At 32.8% G+C, this 18,337-nt stretch overlaps 1 pseudogene; it reads left to right on the top strand.

Moving 5' to 3' along the window:
• The first annotated feature begins 14,336 nt into the window (after window positions 1-14,336).
• Window positions 14,337-14,582, top strand: LOC112134606 (cytochrome c oxidase subunit NDUFA4-like; annotated as a pseudogene).
• Window positions 14,583-18,337: the final 3,755 nt, after the last annotated feature.

Genomic DNA, 18,337 nt, shown 5'->3' with positions numbered 1-18,337 from the left:
ACAAGAGTATATAGATGAAAATATATGAGTATATAGATGAATATATATACAAGAGTATATAGATGAATATATATGAGTATATAGATGAATATATACATGAGTATATAGATGAATATATATATGAGTATATAGATGAATATATATATATAAGTATATAGATGAATATATATATGAGTATATAGATGAATATATATATAAGAGTATATAGATGAATATATTTAAGAATATATGTATATGAATATATATAAGAATATATGTATATGAATATATTTCAGAATATATGTATATGAATATATATATAAGAATATATATATGAATATATATAAGAATATATATGAATATATATTATATATGAATATATATAAGAACATACATGAATATATATAATATATATAAATAAATATATATAATATATATGAATATATATGAAAATATATATGAATATATATATGAATATATATGGAAATATATATATACATGAATATATATATGAATATATATGAAAATATATATACATGAATGTATATATGAATATATATATGAATATATATGAAAATATATATGAATATATATATGAATATATATATGAATATATATGAAAATATATATGAATATATATATGAATATATATGAAAATATATATGAATATGTATATGAATGTATATGAAAATATCTATGAATATGTATATGAATGTATATGAAAATATATATGAATATGTATATGAATATATATGAAAATATATATGAATATATGTATGAATATATACATGAATATATTTATGAATATATACATGAATATATACATGAATATATATGAATACATATGAATATATATGAACATATATGAATATATATGAATATATATGAATATATGAATATATACATATGAATATATATGAATATATACATATGAATATTTATGAATATATATGAATATATACACATGAATATATATGAATATATATGTATACATATGAATATATATGAATATATATAAATATATGTGTATACATATATATATGAATATATGTATACATATGAATATATATGAATATATGTATACATATGAATATATATGAATATATATAAGAATATACATGTGAATATATATAAGACTATATATATGAATATATATATGAATATATGAATATATATAAGAATATATATGAATATATATGAATATATATAAGTATATATATATTTGAATATATATGAATATATATAAGAATATATATATATGAATATATAAGAATATATATATGAATATATATATAAGAATATATATATGAATATATATATAAGAATATATATATGAATATATATATAAGAATATATATATGAATATATATATAAGAATATATATATGAATATATATATAAGAATATATATATGAATATATATATAAGAATATATATAAGAATATATATATGAATATATAGATGAATATATAGATGAGAATATATAGATGAATATATAGATGAGAATATATAGATGAATATATATAAGAATATATATATAAATATATATAAGAATATATATGAATATATGTATATATATGAATATATGTATGAATATATACATATGAATATATATATGAATATACATAAGAATATATATGAATATATATAAGAATATATATACGAATGTATATAAGAATATATATATGAATGTATATAAGAATATATATATGAATGTATATAAGAATATATATGAATATATATGAGTATATATAAGAATATATATGAATATATATGAGTATATATAAGAATATATATGAATATATATGAGTATATATATGAATATATATAAGAATATATATGAATATATATATGAGTATATATATGAATATATATAAGAATATATATATGAATATATATATGAGTATATATATGAATCTATACGTGTATATATATGAATTTATATGTATATATATGAATATATATATGAATATTTATATAAATATACTTTAAGTTCTGGGATACATGTGCAGAACATGAAGGTTTGTTACATAGCAATACACATGCCACGGTGGTTTGCTGCACCCAACAACCCATCATCTATATGAGGTATTTTTCCTAGTGCTATCCCTCACCTAGCCCCCCACCCCCGACAGGCCCCAGTTTGTGATGTTCCCCTCCCTGTGTCCATGTGTTTTCATTGTTCAATTCCCACTTATGAGTGAGAACATGCGGTGTTTGGTTTTCTGTTCCTGTGTTAGTTTGCTGAGAATGATGGTTTCCAGCTTCATCCATGTTCCTGCAAAGGACATGAACTCATCCTTTTTTATGGCTGCATAGGATTCCATGGTGTATATGTGCCACATTTTTTTATTCAGTCTATCATTGATGGACATTTGGGTTGGTTCCAAGTCTTTGCTATTGTGAATAGTGCTGCAATAAACATACGTGTGTATGTGTCTTTATAGTAGAATGATTTATAATCCTTTGGGTATATACCCAGTAATGGGATGGCTGGGTCAAATGGTGTTTCTAGTTCTAGATCCTTGAGGAATCCTCACACTGTCTTCCACAATGGCTGAACTAATTTACATTCCCATCAACAGTGTAAAAGTGTGCCTATTTCTCCACATCCTCTCCAGCATCTGTTGTTTCCTGACTTTTTAACGATCGCCATTCTAAGTGGCGTGAGGTGGCATCTCATTGTGGTTTTGATTTGCATTTATCTAATGATCAGTGATGATGAGCTTTTTTCATATGTTTGTTGGTCACATAAATGTCTTTTTTGAGAAGTGTCTCTTTATATCCTTCACCCACTTTTTGATGGGATTGCTTGGTTTTTTCTTGTAAATTTGTTTAAGTTCCTTGTAGATTCTGGATATTAACCCTTTCTCAGATGGATGGATTGCAAAAATTTTCTCCCATTCTGTAGGTTGCCTGTTCGCTCTGATGATAGATTCTTTTGCTGTGCAGCAGCTCTTTAGTTTAATTTGATCTGATCTGTCTATTTCATCTTTTGTTGCCATTGCTTTTGGTATTTTAGTCATGGAAGTCTTTGCCCATGCCTATGTCCTGAATGGTATTGCCTAGGTTTTCTTCTAGGGTTTTTATGGTTCTAGGTATCACATTTAAGTCTTTACGCCATCTTGAGTTAATTTTTGTATAAGGTGTAAGGAAGGGGTCAAGTTTCAGTTTTCTGCATATGGCTAGCCAGTTTTCCCAACACCATTTATTAAATAGGGAATCCTTTCCCCATTGCTTGTTTTTATAATGTTCATCAAAGATCAGATGGTTGTAGGTGTGTGGCGTTATTTCTGAGGCCTCTGTTCTGTTCCATTGGTCTACCTATCTATTTTGGTACCAGTACCATGCTGTTTTGGTTACTGTAGCCTTGTAGCATAGTTTGAAGTCAGGCAGTGTGATGCCTCCAGCTTTGTTCTTTTTGCTTAGTATTGTCATGGAGAATTTCCCCAACCTAGAAAGAAAGGTTAACATTCAAATTCAGGAAATACAGAGAACACCCCAAAGATACTCCTCAAGAAGAGTAACCCCAAGACACATAATCATTGGATTCACCAAGGTTGAAATGAAGGAAAAAATGTTAAGGGCAGCCAGAGAGAAAGGTCAGGTTACCCACAAAGGGAAGCCCATCAGACTCACAGTGGATCTCTCTGCAGAAACCAACCCTAAAAGCCAGAAGAAAGTGGGGGCCAATATTCAACATTCTTAAAGAAAAGAATTTTCAGCCCAGAATTTCATATCCAGCCAAACTAAGCTTTGTAAGTGAAGAAGAAATAAAATCCTTTGCAGACAAGCAAATGCTGAGAGATTTTGTCACCACCAGGCCTGCCTTACAAGAGCTCTTGAAAGAAGCACTAGACATGGAAAGGAAAAACCAGTACCAGCCACTGCCAAAATATACCAAATTGTAAAGACCATAGACACTATGAAGAAACTGCATCAACTAATGGGCAAAATAACCAGCTAGCATCGTAATGACAGGATTAAATTCAAACATAACAATATTAACCTTAAATGTAAAAGAGCTAAATGCCCCAGAAAAAAAGACACAGACTGGCAAATTGGATAAAGACTCAAGACCCATCAATGTCAGGAGACCTGTCTCACGTGCAAAGACACACATAGGCTCAAAATAAAGGGATGGAGGAAGATTTATCAAGCAAGTGGAAAGCAAAAAAAAGCAGATGTCACAATCCTAGTCTCTGATAAAACAGACTTTAAACCAACAAAGATCAAAAGAGACAAAGAAGGGCATTATGTAATGGTAAAGGGATCAATGCAACAAGAAGAGCTAACTATCCTAAATATATATGCACCCAATACAGGAGCACCCAGATTCATAAAGCAAGTTCTTAGTGACCTACAAAGAGACTTAGACTCTCACACAACAATAGTGGGAGACTTTAACACCCCACTGTCAATATTAGACAGATCGATGAGACAGAAAATTAACAAAGATATCCAGGACTTGAACTCAGCTATGGACCAAGCAGACCTAATAGACATCTACAGAACTTTCCATCCCAAATCTACAGAATATACTTTCTTCTCAGCATCACATCACACTTATTCTAAAATTGACCACATAATTGGAAGGAAAACACTCATCAGCAAATGCAAAACAATGGAAGTCATAACAAACAGTCTCTGAGACCACAGTGCATTCAAATTAGAACTCAGGATTAAGAAACTCCCTCAAAACAACACAACTACATGGAAACTGAAAAGCTTACTTCTGAATGACTACTGGGTAAATAATGAAATGAAGGCATAAGTAAAGATGTTCTTTGAAACCAATGAGAACAAAGACACATGTACCAGAATCTCTGGGGCACATTTAAAGCAGTGCTTAGAGGGAAATTTATAGCACTAAATGCCCACAAGAGAAAGCAGGAAAGATCTAAAATTGACACTCTAACATCACAATTAAAATAACTAGAGAAGCAATAGCAAACAAATTCAAAAGCTAGCAGAAGACAAGAAATACCTAAAATCAGAGCAGAACTGAAGGAGATAAGAGACACGAAAAACACTTCAAAATATCAATGAATCCAGGAGGTAGTTTTTTGAAAAGACTAACAAAATGGATAGTCCGCTAGCCAGAATAATAAAGAAGAAAAGAGAGAAGAATCCAATACACATGATAAAAAAATGATAAAGGGGATATCACCCCCAATCCCACAGAAATACAAACTAACATCAGAGAATACTATACATATCACTACACAAATAAACTAGAAAATCTAGAAGAAGTGGATAAATTCCTGGATGCATACACCCTCCCAACACTAAACCAGAAAGAAGCAGAATCCCTGAATAGACCAATAACAAGTTCTGAAATTGAGGCAATAATTAATAGCCTACCAACAAAAAAAGTCCAGGACCAGACATATTCACAGCCAAATCCTACTAGAGGTACAAAGAGGAGCTGGTACCATTCCTTCTGAAACTATTCCAAACAATAGAAAAAGAGGGACTCCTCCGTAACTCATTTTATAAGGCCAGCATCATCCTGATACCAAAATCTGGCAGAGACATAACAAAAAAAGAAAATTTCAGGCCAATATCCCTGATGAACATTGACGTGAAAATCCTCAATAAAATACTGGCAAACTGAATCCAGCAGCACATCAAAAAGCTTATCCACCATGATCAAGTCAGCTTCATCCCTGGGATTCAAGGCTGGTTCAACATACGCAAATCAATAAATGTAATCCATCACATAAACAGAACCAATGACAAAAACCACATGAGTATCTCAACAGATGCAGAAAAGTTCTTTGATAAAATTCAGCACCTCTTAATGCTAAAAAACTCTCAATAAACTAGGTATTAATGGAACATGTCTCAAAATAATAAGAGCTATTTATGACGAACCCAAATCCAGTATCATACTGAATGGGCAAAAGCTGGAAGCATTCCGTTTGAAAATCGGTACAAGACAAGGATGCCCTCTCTCATCACTCCTACTCAACGTAGTATTGGAAGTTCTGGCCAGGGTAATCAGGTAAGAGAAAGAAATAAAGCGTATTCAAATAGAAAAAGAGGAAGTCAAATTGACTCTTCAGATGACACGATTGTAGATTTAGAAAACCCCATCCTATCAGCCCAAAATCTCCTTAAGCTGATAAGCAACTTCAGTGAAGTCTTAGTATACAAAATAATATGCAAAAATCACAGGCATCCCTATACACCAATAATAGACAAACAGAGAGCCAAATCATGAGTGACCCATTCACAATTGCTACAAAGAGAATAAAATACCTGGGAATACAACTCACAAGAGATGTGAAGGACCTCTTCAGAGAGAACTATAAATCACTGCTTGAGGAAATAAGAGAGGACACAAACAAATGGAAAAACATTCCATGCTCATGGATAAGAAGAATCAATATCGTGAAAACTGCCATGCTGCCCAAAATAATTTATAGATTCAGTGCTGTCCCCATCAAACTACCATTGATTTTCTTCACAGAATTATAAAAAAACTGCTTTAAATTTCATATGGAACTTAAAAAGAGCCCGTATAGCCAAGACAATTCTAAGTAAAAGAATAAAGATGGAGGCATCACGCTACCTGACTTCAATCTATGCTACAAGGCTACAGTAGTAACTAAAACAGTTTCTTAAACTATCAAATAAGCATAGTGTTTTCTTGCCTATAAAATTAATATTATCAACCAGAGAGGAATAACAGAATCATTTTGAGTAGTGTTATTAATGGTTGTTATTTCTCCATAGGGTATATCAGAACTTCTGAAGTGGGTATTGGAGGGTGTGTTTTATGAAAACTCCCCCCAGATATTTCACCTCTCCTCAAACTTCCACCTCCAGCCTAAACAGTGTTTAATATTTTTTCTTTAAGATTCCATATTTCCAATTTTTTCCCCTACGGGCTAACATAATTTTGAATGGAACATGTTTTACTTAGAATAGTTTTCAAACACATGTTTTTGTAGAAGCTAACAAAAGACATTTCTCAGCCCAGTGGGCCCTCTTTGGAACCCATGGAAACATTCGAATATCCAGCTCTCAAATCTAAGAACAAGCTCGGTACCAAAACAACTTATGATGTGAAAAGCTATGGGTCCTTTACCAAGGGAAATGATCATATGGAATATGGAAATAATAAGTCTGTGTGAGGTTTTTAATCTTTTGTAAACAGAAAGAATAGCCATTTTGATTCTTTAAGTCTCTAGGTGGGTTAAGGTGATATTGTTTTATGCCTTACAGTAATATTTGACTCTTAAATATCTTTTACTCCCATTGTGATATGATTTTTTCAATATCGTTCTTTTTGTTGCTCTTCAAGATCCAACTCACCGATTTCAGTTTATTTTAGGCCACCTGCTTCTTTGAAAAAGAAAATAATCTTAAAATTATCTATAAATATCAGCTTTTCAGAAACTCCAATATATCCTCATAATCCTAGGTGAGCTGTTTGCAAAATTGAAAAAAGTAGCTTTTAAAAGTTATTTTTTCTTTAAGTGATATGAAACATGACAGTAATATCAGCATTTAAACATCTTCATTTTAAATAGTTTTTGTCTAGGCTGCTGGGAAGGAAAGCACTGGATATAGGACACAGAAGATTTAAGTATGTAATTAAAGTATTTATTAGTACCATTCAAACCATAATAAGAGTACATCAGATTAGATGCTTGGGAGAGTGGCGATTTTTGGTTTTGTTTTTAATACTTCTGGGTTCATGGTACCTAATCAGAACTGACTTAAAAAGGATATTTGAGGCAGGGATAGTTTCAAAAGCAGAAATTATTTTTGTTTAAAAATCACAGTATTTTTTGTGTGTGTATGGTAACTGCCTTGTGTCCATTACTTGTATCCTGACTTCTTTTGCTGGAATGCCCAGAATGTCTTTCTTAAAGTCCCAAATGACACCACTGCAAAATTAAAAACATCAGAAGCACCAAGTAATGGAAACACGGCTGAAAATCAAATTAGTGTTAAAAGAAAAATTTAAATTCAAAGGAAAAAGGCATAAATGTTACACAGAAAAATTCATACATGGAGAAAAGATATGGTCTAATATGAAAAATAAATGTGTTTCTGAATTTGAGAATACAACAAATAAAACAGAGAAATAGTTGAAAGATGCCCATTTTTAAAAAACCCAATTTCTTTTTTTTTTTTAACATGTTAGTGGTAGATTTTCTTTTCTTTTCTTTTCTTTTAATATTATTATACTTTAAATTTTAGGGTACATGTGCACAATGTGCAGGTTAGTTACATATGTATACATGTGCCATGTTGGTGTGCTGCACCCATTAACTCGTCATTTAGCATTAGGTATATCTCCTAATGCTATCCCTCCCCACTCCCTCCACCCCACAACAGTCCCCAGAGTGTGATGTTCCCCTTCCTGTGTCCATGTGTTCTCATTGTTCAATTCCCACCTGTGAGTGAGAACATGCAGTGTTTGGTTTTTTGTCCTTGCGATAGTTTACTGAGAATGATGATTTCCAGTTTCATCCATGTCCCTACAAAGGACATGAACTCATCATTTTTTATGGCTGCATAGTATTCCATGGTGTATATATGCCACATTTTCTGAATCCAGTCTATCATTGTTGGACATTTGGGTTGGTTCCAAGTCTTTGCTATTGTGAATAGTGCCACAATAAACATACGTGTGCATGTGTCTTTATAGCAGCATGATTTATAGTGCTTTGGGTATATACCCAGTAATGGGATGGCTGGATCAAATGGTGTTTCAAGTTCTAGATCCCTGAGGAAGTTCTAGATCCCTGAGGAATCGCCACACTGACTTCCACAATGGTTGAACTAGTAAAAACCCAATTTCTTGAAATAAACACAAAATTGAATCTGCAGAGTGAAAGAGCCCACCATGTTCCAGAGAAGGTTAATGTAGAACAAGAAATCACAATTCATGCCTTTTAAGTTATCAAACTTTGCAGATAAAAAAATGAATCAGGCTTTTAAGCTGAAATGGGATGTCATCTATAAGTCGGAAAATCATGCTGGCTTTTGATTTCTTCATAGCAATGTTCAATGCCCAAAGACAATACCGTAAAATAAGCTTAATACTGAGACCATGTGATCAAAGAATATTACACTCATCCAAACTGTCCATTAAGTGTGAAAGCAGGAGGCCATCATTCCCAAACATGAACAAAATTAGCATTGTTGAGTCCTCCCTGGAAAAACTAGTTCATGCTGACATTCAGCCAGCCATATAATGAGTTAAAATAGAGAAACCAGGAATGGAGAAAATCTGGTAAAAGCAATTGAGGTATGTGCCACTTCATTTCAACATAAAGTGAAGACTAAATGTCTGTGGGAATTATTGCAATAGGACAGAATATAAATGTGGTAAATGGTGACAGCCCCCAAATAATAGTTAATTAACACAAAATAAAATGAAAGGCAGAAGAAAGTGTTAAGTATGATGATTTTCTTATCTTTAGATATTATTAGTAGTAGTATTTAAAAGTGAAATGTGGTTTTTAAGATGGCCATCATACTAGCAATCACTAAATGTTTTTCTTTGTGATCATTTTATCAAAGCAATAAATTAATTTTTGAATAAATGAATCAAATCTAATATTTTAACTTCAGCTCACACCATTCCCTTTTCCTATAATTTTTGGCTTTGGAGCTTTGTTGATTATAAATTTAAAGTGAAGCATCTTAAATATTTTGTTATTTGGGGGTAGTGAAAAAGATGGTGCTACTTGACATGCTGAGTGCATAATACAAAGATAGTATTCAAATGAAATATTATAGCAGATGTACCCATACTGTACATGTAGTTTGCAAATGTTGCTTGTTGTGCATTATGCATATTATGATTTCCTTTGATACCTAAAACTGTAAACTTTTGTTAGAATATGCTTTATTTTAGTTTCAAACTCTTAACTCTATGTTGTTAAAATTGTCTATGTTAATATCTGATTTTTGAAAGGAAGGCTCTTTGAGTTTCCCAACTGAAGTCTGAAAAGGGGTTAAAACCAATGTAAGTAAAAATCATTTACAATACGAACATGGAAATGAAGTTTTAAAATTAAATATAGGTTTTGAGGAAAAGAAAGTATTTTTGGAATATTGGATAGTGATTAATTGACAATAATACATTGTTTTGACTTTTTGAGTGCACCCACTTAAAAATATTAGGGTCTACTATAGAGCAGAAATGTGCTATTCTTGTCCACCCACAGTGGCATAAATTCCATCGTTACCATCATGTTTAAATCACTCAAATTACCCTTGCAATTATTATAACACTTTAAGTAATCTATACTGCCTATTACTTTTCCATCTTAGTTATTTCTTGATTAAGTTTTACTTTAAATTTTATCTTTCATTTGTCTTTCTTTGTAATATTTTAATTTTATCCTGCTGTGAATATTGAAATAGTCATAAAGAAATTAAATTTAATACTACATTCACTTATTGGGCAGCTTCAGTAATTTAAGCACTGTGCTGCGCATAAGTGATACAAAGGTGAACAAGACCTTGTTCTCAGAAAGTTGACAATATAAGAAGTAAGACGTGGGAATCATATAGAAATTCGGATTTGTTTGTCTCCAAAATGAATGTTCTTTCCTTGACTAAGGCAATGGTAGTTTTGAAGTACAATGAGAACAGAGTTTTTAAGTCAGACAGATGTAAGTTTGAATCTTTTTTACTTAATAACTGTCAATTGAACTTCAGTTTACTCAAGTTAAAAAAAATGGAAATGATACCTCATGGAATTGTGATTAGAATAGATGGAGAAAATTTATAAAACCAGCCCACTATCTGGCATGTTGTATTCCCTTGATAATAATTAGTTTTCTTCTTCTTCACTTAACTAAGAATATCTGCAAAATGAGTCTCAAATATATTGCCAGTATCTATGAAAAAGCTATCTATTTTACCCTATATATTTTATTTACTACATTTCACACATCTGTATTCTATATGAATCTATGTGCATATCTATATTCTTATAGTTTTATTATTATCTTGTTTTTATATATTTTTAACTCTTAATTGTATGCACATTATCTCAATATTACTGCCATTTCTTTTCCTTTTTGATTGAAGAATTCTTGCCTATGTTTTCCAAATTCTTTGCAATTCTCATAGTAGGAGTAGGCAGCCATTCTTCCCACAGTTCACAGCCCCACCTTTTCTTGCCTTGTGTTTGAGGGGAAGAAGTGCCTTTTCTGCCTTTAAGGCAAGGCTCTCAACAAATACTTTGTACCAGCCTCTCTCATTTTCTCAGGGAACTCTTCTGCATCTCACATGACACCTGTTCTGCTGTAGCTTTTCCACTAGCATTTAAGTATCCACCAGTCACTCCCAATCTTAAAACAAAATATAACAAAACAAGACTGTCCTTCATCCTTACAGCTTCCTCTAGCTACCCTCCTATATCTTTCTTCCCTTTTAATGCCAAGTTTCTTGAAAAAGTATTTTACATTTCCTTTCTCTACTTCAGTTCCCTTTCAGTCCTCAATCCACTGCAGTGTGACTTAGTCTACCAATACTTAATGAAAATTGCTTTCACTAAAGGAAATTATGACATGCTGGTTCCTAAATTCAAAGCACTGTAAGGAACCTTATCTGACCTCTCTGCTATATTTAAAAATAGACCATTGTCTATCTCTTCACTCCAGACATCCTGACCACCTGATCATATTTTCTCACTTCTCCACTTTACGTATTTATTCTTCCAACTAGAACTTTTTCTTTTTCCCTCATCCCTTCATTCTTTTCTTTTCATAGTCTATAATACTTATTCATTCTCATAACTGCATGTTTAGTTCAAAAATCTGACTTCCAAAATAAAAATATATTACTAGTGATAGTAATATATTACTAGGAATGGTAGGTAATGAACAACCCTGAAATACCAGTGGTTTAGCAAATAAAACTTTATTTATCACTAATGCTTGGTCCAACGTGGATGTTGCTAGCTGGGCAGCTCTCATGGGTTTCTTTGTTTAAGTAGAGGTTCTGGGATTCAGGATCCTTCTTTTTCTTTATGCTATTATCTTCAGCATGTCTGTTTCAGGGTTACTGTGGGAAGGAAAATGATTATAGTAAATGCATAACTGCTAATTATCCACCTGAGTCTGGAAATAGCACAAATTATATTTCATCAGCCAGACTAGCCACTGGCCCCTTTTGGATGCAAGGCGTCTGGAAAATGTAGTTCCTGGCTGGACAGGTGCGTCCCTGCAGCAACTTAGACTCTAGGAGGGGAGCACAGATCTTCATTGTTAGCAGCCACAACTTACTGCATTTTTCAACTTTTATATGACTTTAACAATTCTCAGTAATGATGGCATTTACTCTCCCAAAGGGTAATTAAGTGCTCTTTTGTGTCTCAGCAGTGATCGCCATTAACATTCATGTTATTTGAGATGCTGATGCATTTAATGTTTTAATTAGGTACCAAGAGAACGTAGCAGATTGTCTAAGGAGAGACCTTGTCTATATCTTTTCTCAAGTAGAACAGCTTCCTAGTGTCTCTCTGCCTCATTGACTCACCATCTTTTTTCAAATCTCATCTGAAAATAGGCCCTTCTCTTTGGACTATGCCTCTTAATTTATTTCTTCCTCTGTTTTCTATTACTTGACTTTGTATTGTTTAAATAAATTAAGTTACATTATTGTGTATGGAAGATGCTAATCAAAGGAAGTTATTACACAATATTTAGAATTTGTGTTTTACTTGATATTTTAAAAGCACTTTACAGTATCATCAATTAGTAAATTATTACAACATTCCAGACGGGTAAATTGATTATATTTTTGTTGTTGTTATTTTTGATAAATAGCCTATCTCAGAGGACAAAATGAGGCATGCTTTTCTTCACAGACACATGTGTGCTAAACTCCTTCCTCTTGGTCCAATACTAATAGAAGTTCATACTGGATAGAAATACTAGCAATTATTCCCTGAGGTCCTGCAATGACACCATTGTAAACGATTTACACAGGTTAAAACTTCAATCTCTCCAATATTACAATTGGGTGCTGTGAGGGACTATGCCTTAGATCGCTCACTTTGCAACCTGAGTTGCTTCGTTCACCTCGTTCAAAGAGAGTCTAGTACAGCACTAGATCAGTAACTTGCAATTCGTTTACTCTTAATAAGTGATGAATGAATACATGAAGAAGTATTCTTTTTCCTTCTTCTGCCTCTTGCCATCTGCTTTTAATCTTTTCACTACCAGCATGTCAAGTTAGCCAATTTGACCCTGACGAAGCACTTTCACAAGGACATGGCATGGTGGGGGTACTGAGAAGGCATAAGGAGAAGAAAAAATTGTGATTGGAAATTAAACCATTATAAACGTTTGGTCTTTGCTGAGTTCTGGGCCTGTACCATCAACATTTCTTATAACTCATCATTAGTTACCAAAAACTTTGTCAGGATGTTCTGTGGAAAAGACCTCTTTGATACTAACGGTGGCCTCAATACAATTTAATCCAAACTTCATTTTCTATTTCCAAGAATAATTGAATAGGTTTAAAATTTGGCAAGCTGGCAGTTTAGATTAAAAATGGAATCATAGGATGCTTGCTCTGGGTCTGGAATTAAGGAATTTTTGGTGAGAATCTCTAACTAATGAAGCCAAACCCAAGCAAGATTTTGAAGTGTCTTTTTGATATCAGCTTTTTTCCATATGATTCTCTTCTATGCTCTTTCCCTGATAATGGCCCCATCCTATTTAGAGAGTCCCCATTCTGATCTTGTTCACTGTTTCTTATCTTGTTGGACTAGGTAGTGATGGTGTAAGCAACTTCAGGCCAGTACGATGCTTCACAATTGTACCAGTCTCCTCTGAGCTGCCTCAGGAGGCTTGCTACGCTTACAAACCCATTCAAAAAGGATTCTTCCTTGTACCTTTGTTTACTTTGTCCCTTGTGACTCTGCCTTTTTAGCTAGTACTAGCTAACTTTAGTACTCCACATATTAGAGAACCAAAAGACAGTGAGTTACTATAGAGGTGACTAAAGATATTATATAAACATGTTAGTATAAATGTAAGGACTTCAATAAATATACACACTTTCCTAAACACTAAAGGAAAATAAATAGGAAGGAAAAGAGACCACATAGTATGTGGCAAATGTAACATACAACAATATGATAATACTGAAAGCAAACGTATCTATAATATTAATAAAAGTAACAGCTTATCTTGATTACTAAAATAAATTTTCATATTGACTAACAAGGCTAACCCTACACTATGCTGTATTCAAGAGACACAATTGAAATAAGCAAATTCAAAAGGTTAAAATTGAGATACTACTTAGCCCAGGGCCTGGTGGCTAGGCTTTTCCTTTCCTTTTGAGTCAGAGGCCTCTGCCACAAACATGCTCCGCTAGATTCTCAGTCAGGCCAAGAAGCATCCGAGCTTGATCCCCCTCTTTACATTTATTGGAGCTGGAGGTACTGGAGCAGCACAATTTGTCTTGCATCTGGCATCGTTCAATACAGATGTTAGCTGGGACAGAAAGAACCCAGAGCCCTGGAACAAATGGGGTCCCAATGATCAATACAAGTTTTACTCAATGAATGTAGATTACAGCAAACTGAAGAAAGAAGGTCCAGATATTTAAATGAAATAAAGCTGCTTTAGAATGAAAGTCTTCCAGAAGCCATCTGCACAATTTTCTACATAACCAGGAAATAGTTCTCCTCTAGATGTATGAAATCATTTTGATGAATGTGTTGGAGATTACACTGATTAATACATAACTGAAACTTGAAACAAACAAAAGGTTAAAATTAAAAGGATGGGTGAATATACAACAGGTAAATGCAAATAAAAATGAAGCAGGAGTTACAATTTTGATATCAGAAAAGGTAAAATTCAGGCCAGAAAACATCAGCTAAGACAAAGAAGTACACTTCTTGAAGCTAAAGTCTGCAATTCATAACAAATGACACAATAGCAACAGTTACAAAGGAGATACTACAGGAAATGGAAGGGAAAATAGAGACACTCTAATATCAGGAGACTTTGCCACATCTTTTTATGAAATAGGTAAATAAGTGGACAAAAAACGATAAAAATATAGAAAATACAAACAAAAAATCAATAAGCAACTGGATAGCAATATATTATTTTCCTCTAAATTAAAGAATATTCCTTGTTCAGTGCACTTGTATATTTATAAAAACTAACTGGACTAGACCACAAGTAAGGCCTCAACAAATTCCAGAAAGTAAAATAATTCGAGAAAGATTTTCTAATCAAAATTTAATAAAACTAGAAATCTGTAAGAAAATACAAATTGTTTAGAAGATACCAACCCTGTAAAAATTTTAAGTTTTCTGGCTGGGCGCAGTGGCTCACGCCTGTAATCCCAGCACTTTGGGAGGCCGAGGTGGGTGGATCACAAGGTCAGGAGATCAAGACCATACTGGCTAACACGGTGAAACCCCATTTCTACTAAAAATACAAAAAATTAGCCAGGCATGGTGGCAGGCACCTGTAGTTCCAGCTACTTGTTAGGCTGAGGCAGAATGGTGTGAACCCGGGAGGCAGAGCTTGCAGTGAGCCGAGATCACGGCACTGTACTCCAGCCTAGGTGGCAAAGCGAGACTCTGTCTCAAAAAAAAAAAAAAAAAAAAAAATGTTTTTAAACTTTCGTGAAACAACTCTTGGATCAAAGAGGAAACATAAAACAAAGCTGCAAAATTTATAGAAAGTAATAGCAAACACATAAAGTAAATCTATGGAAAACTGTTAAAGTAGTAAATTTTCTTAGGAAAATTTATATCCTTTAATATCTATATCAAAAATGATAAAATAAATAAATTAAAATTTTAACCCCAAAGCTAAAAGTGCTCAACAAAGTCAACCAAAAGAAAGACAAAAGGAAAAATTAACAAAGATAAAATTAGAAATAAATTAGAAAAGAGAAAAGCAATAGAAAGAAAATCAGAGAAATGAATAAATTGATTATTTGAAAAAATAAAACCTAGACAACTAAATTTAGTAAAGGAAAGGCACCAATTAAATAAGCATAATAAAGGAGAAATTATCCAGTGAAACAGAGAAAAACTTTTAAAAATCATTATTGTGCAACTATATAATAATACTAAAAACTTAGATAAAATTAAAACTGTTTAGGAACATATAATGACCGAACCTAACCCCAGTGGTAAAGAAAGTCTAAACAAATCAGTTATTGCAGACAAAATAGAATCTTAAGCATTTTCCTCAATGAAAAGACAGAGACTACTAGATGATTTCATAGGGAATTCTACCAAACTTTTAATGTTTAGATACCAATTTTTCTTAAAGTGCTCCAGATAGAAAAAGAAGGGAAACTTCCAGATTTCTAGTTCTATAAATGTGATATTCATATCAACCTCTGATAATGATTGTACAAAAATAAACCAATATCTCATACTTACTAATGTTGATTAAAAAATCTCAAAAACAGTAACAAATAGAATCTATCAGCACATTCAAAAAATCCATAATATCCAAGTGTAGTTCACTGAAAAATATAAAGATGGTTAATATAATCATCTCCATGAATATGGAAAAGACATTAGACAATATTAAACACCTATTTCTCATTTTAAAAAATTCAATAAAATAAGAATTAATAGTGTATCAGTCCATTCTTGCATTGCTATAAATACCTGAGACTGGATAATTTATAAATAAAATAGGTTTTATTGGTTCACGGTTCTGTAGGCTGTACAGGAAGCATGAAGCTGGCTTGGCTCCTGGGGAGGCTTCAGGAAATACATCATGGAGGAAGCAGGAGAGGGAGCAGGCACTACTTACATGGCAGGAGTAGGAGTAAGAGAGAGAGAGGGAGGAGGAAGGTGCTACACACTTTTAAACAACCAGATCTCATGAGAACTCACTATCATAAGAACAGCACCGAGGGGGTGGTGTTAAACCATTCAGGAAGGATCTACCCCCATGATCCAATCACCTCCCACCAGGCCCCACCTCCAACATTGAGGATTACAATGTCACATGAGATTTAGGCAGGGACACAGATCCAAACCGTATCAAATTGGTTCTTTTAAAATATGAGATATGGCAGTGCATGGTGCTCATGCCTGTAATCCCTGCACTTTGGGAGGCCAAGGTGGGTGGATTGCTTGATGCCAGAAGTTTAAGACCAGCCTGGCCAATATGGCGAAACCCTGTTTCTACTAAAAATACAGAAATGTTAGCTGGGAGTAATGATTTGTGCCTGTAGTCCCAGCTGCTCAGGAGGCTGCTGTGGGAGAATCACCTGAGCCCGAGGTGGTCAAGGCCGCAGTGAGCTGTGATCATGCCACCGCTCTCCAGCCTGGATGACAGCAGAGCAAGACCCTGTCTAAAAAAAAAAAAAAAAAAAAAAAAAAAAAAAAGAAATATGTATTTCTTAGCACGAAAGACAGTTTCTTACTAAATGAAGCACTAAGTCCTGCTAACATCAGGTATTGTGGCATTAAAGAACAAGAAGGAAACATGGATGAATAGCTTTATAATCTTTAAGCAGGAAAAAACTGTCTCCAAATTCAGAAGTCATGGAGAAAATATCAATATATAATATGATATGTTAAAAATTCTATGCGTGGCAAAAAAAAAGGAAAACAGCACAAGGGAAATATATGTATGCATTTTTTACCAAAAAAATCTAATATTTAAAAATTTCCAAGATGGAAAAGAGATCAACAATCCTACAGCAAAATGGGCAAAATATATGAACAAATATTTCACAGAAGACATGAAAATGACTCTTAAACACACAAAAATGTACTCAAATATACTTAATATAACAGCAATGCAAACTAAAATTCTCCAAGATATGCTTCTTACATTGCAGACTGACAAAATTCAAAGTTCACTGCCTTCTCAATTGATAAGACTGTGAGGAAACAGACACTCTGTTATATATCGTTATTGAGAATGCAAATAAAACAACTTCTATAGAGAGGAATTTGGTAACAGGTAGCAAAATTACATATACATTTATCCTTTACTTAGCAATTTCATTTCTAAGAATCTACCTCAACGTACATTTAGGTATAATATAGTAAAAATATGAAATAATTTGTTCACATGAAATGAAATGATTTAAAGTTATTCACTCTGTTATTATTTGTAGTAGCAAAATATAAGAAACTAATGTCTGCCAGGAGAGGACTGGTTGAATAAATTATTATTCATCTGTACAGTTGAACACTATGCAGATGTCAAAGGCAAATTTATAGAGACAGAAGATCGATAAGTGGGACTGGGGATAGCAAAATGGATTAACTGTTTAAGGGAATTAGAGATCTTATTGGGTGATGAAAATGTCCTAAAACTGGATTAAGAATGTGCAACTTAGTAAAAAGGAATTTACTAAAA

The sequence above is a fragment of the Pongo abelii genome, chromosome 7 (genome assembly GCF_028885655.2).
Source record: "Pongo abelii isolate AG06213 chromosome 7, NHGRI_mPonAbe1-v2.0_pri, whole genome shotgun sequence".
NCBI classification, from domain to species: Eukaryota; Metazoa; Chordata; class Mammalia; order Primates; family Hominidae; genus Pongo; species Pongo abelii.
This window is presented reverse-complemented; position numbering and strand designations above follow the sequence as displayed.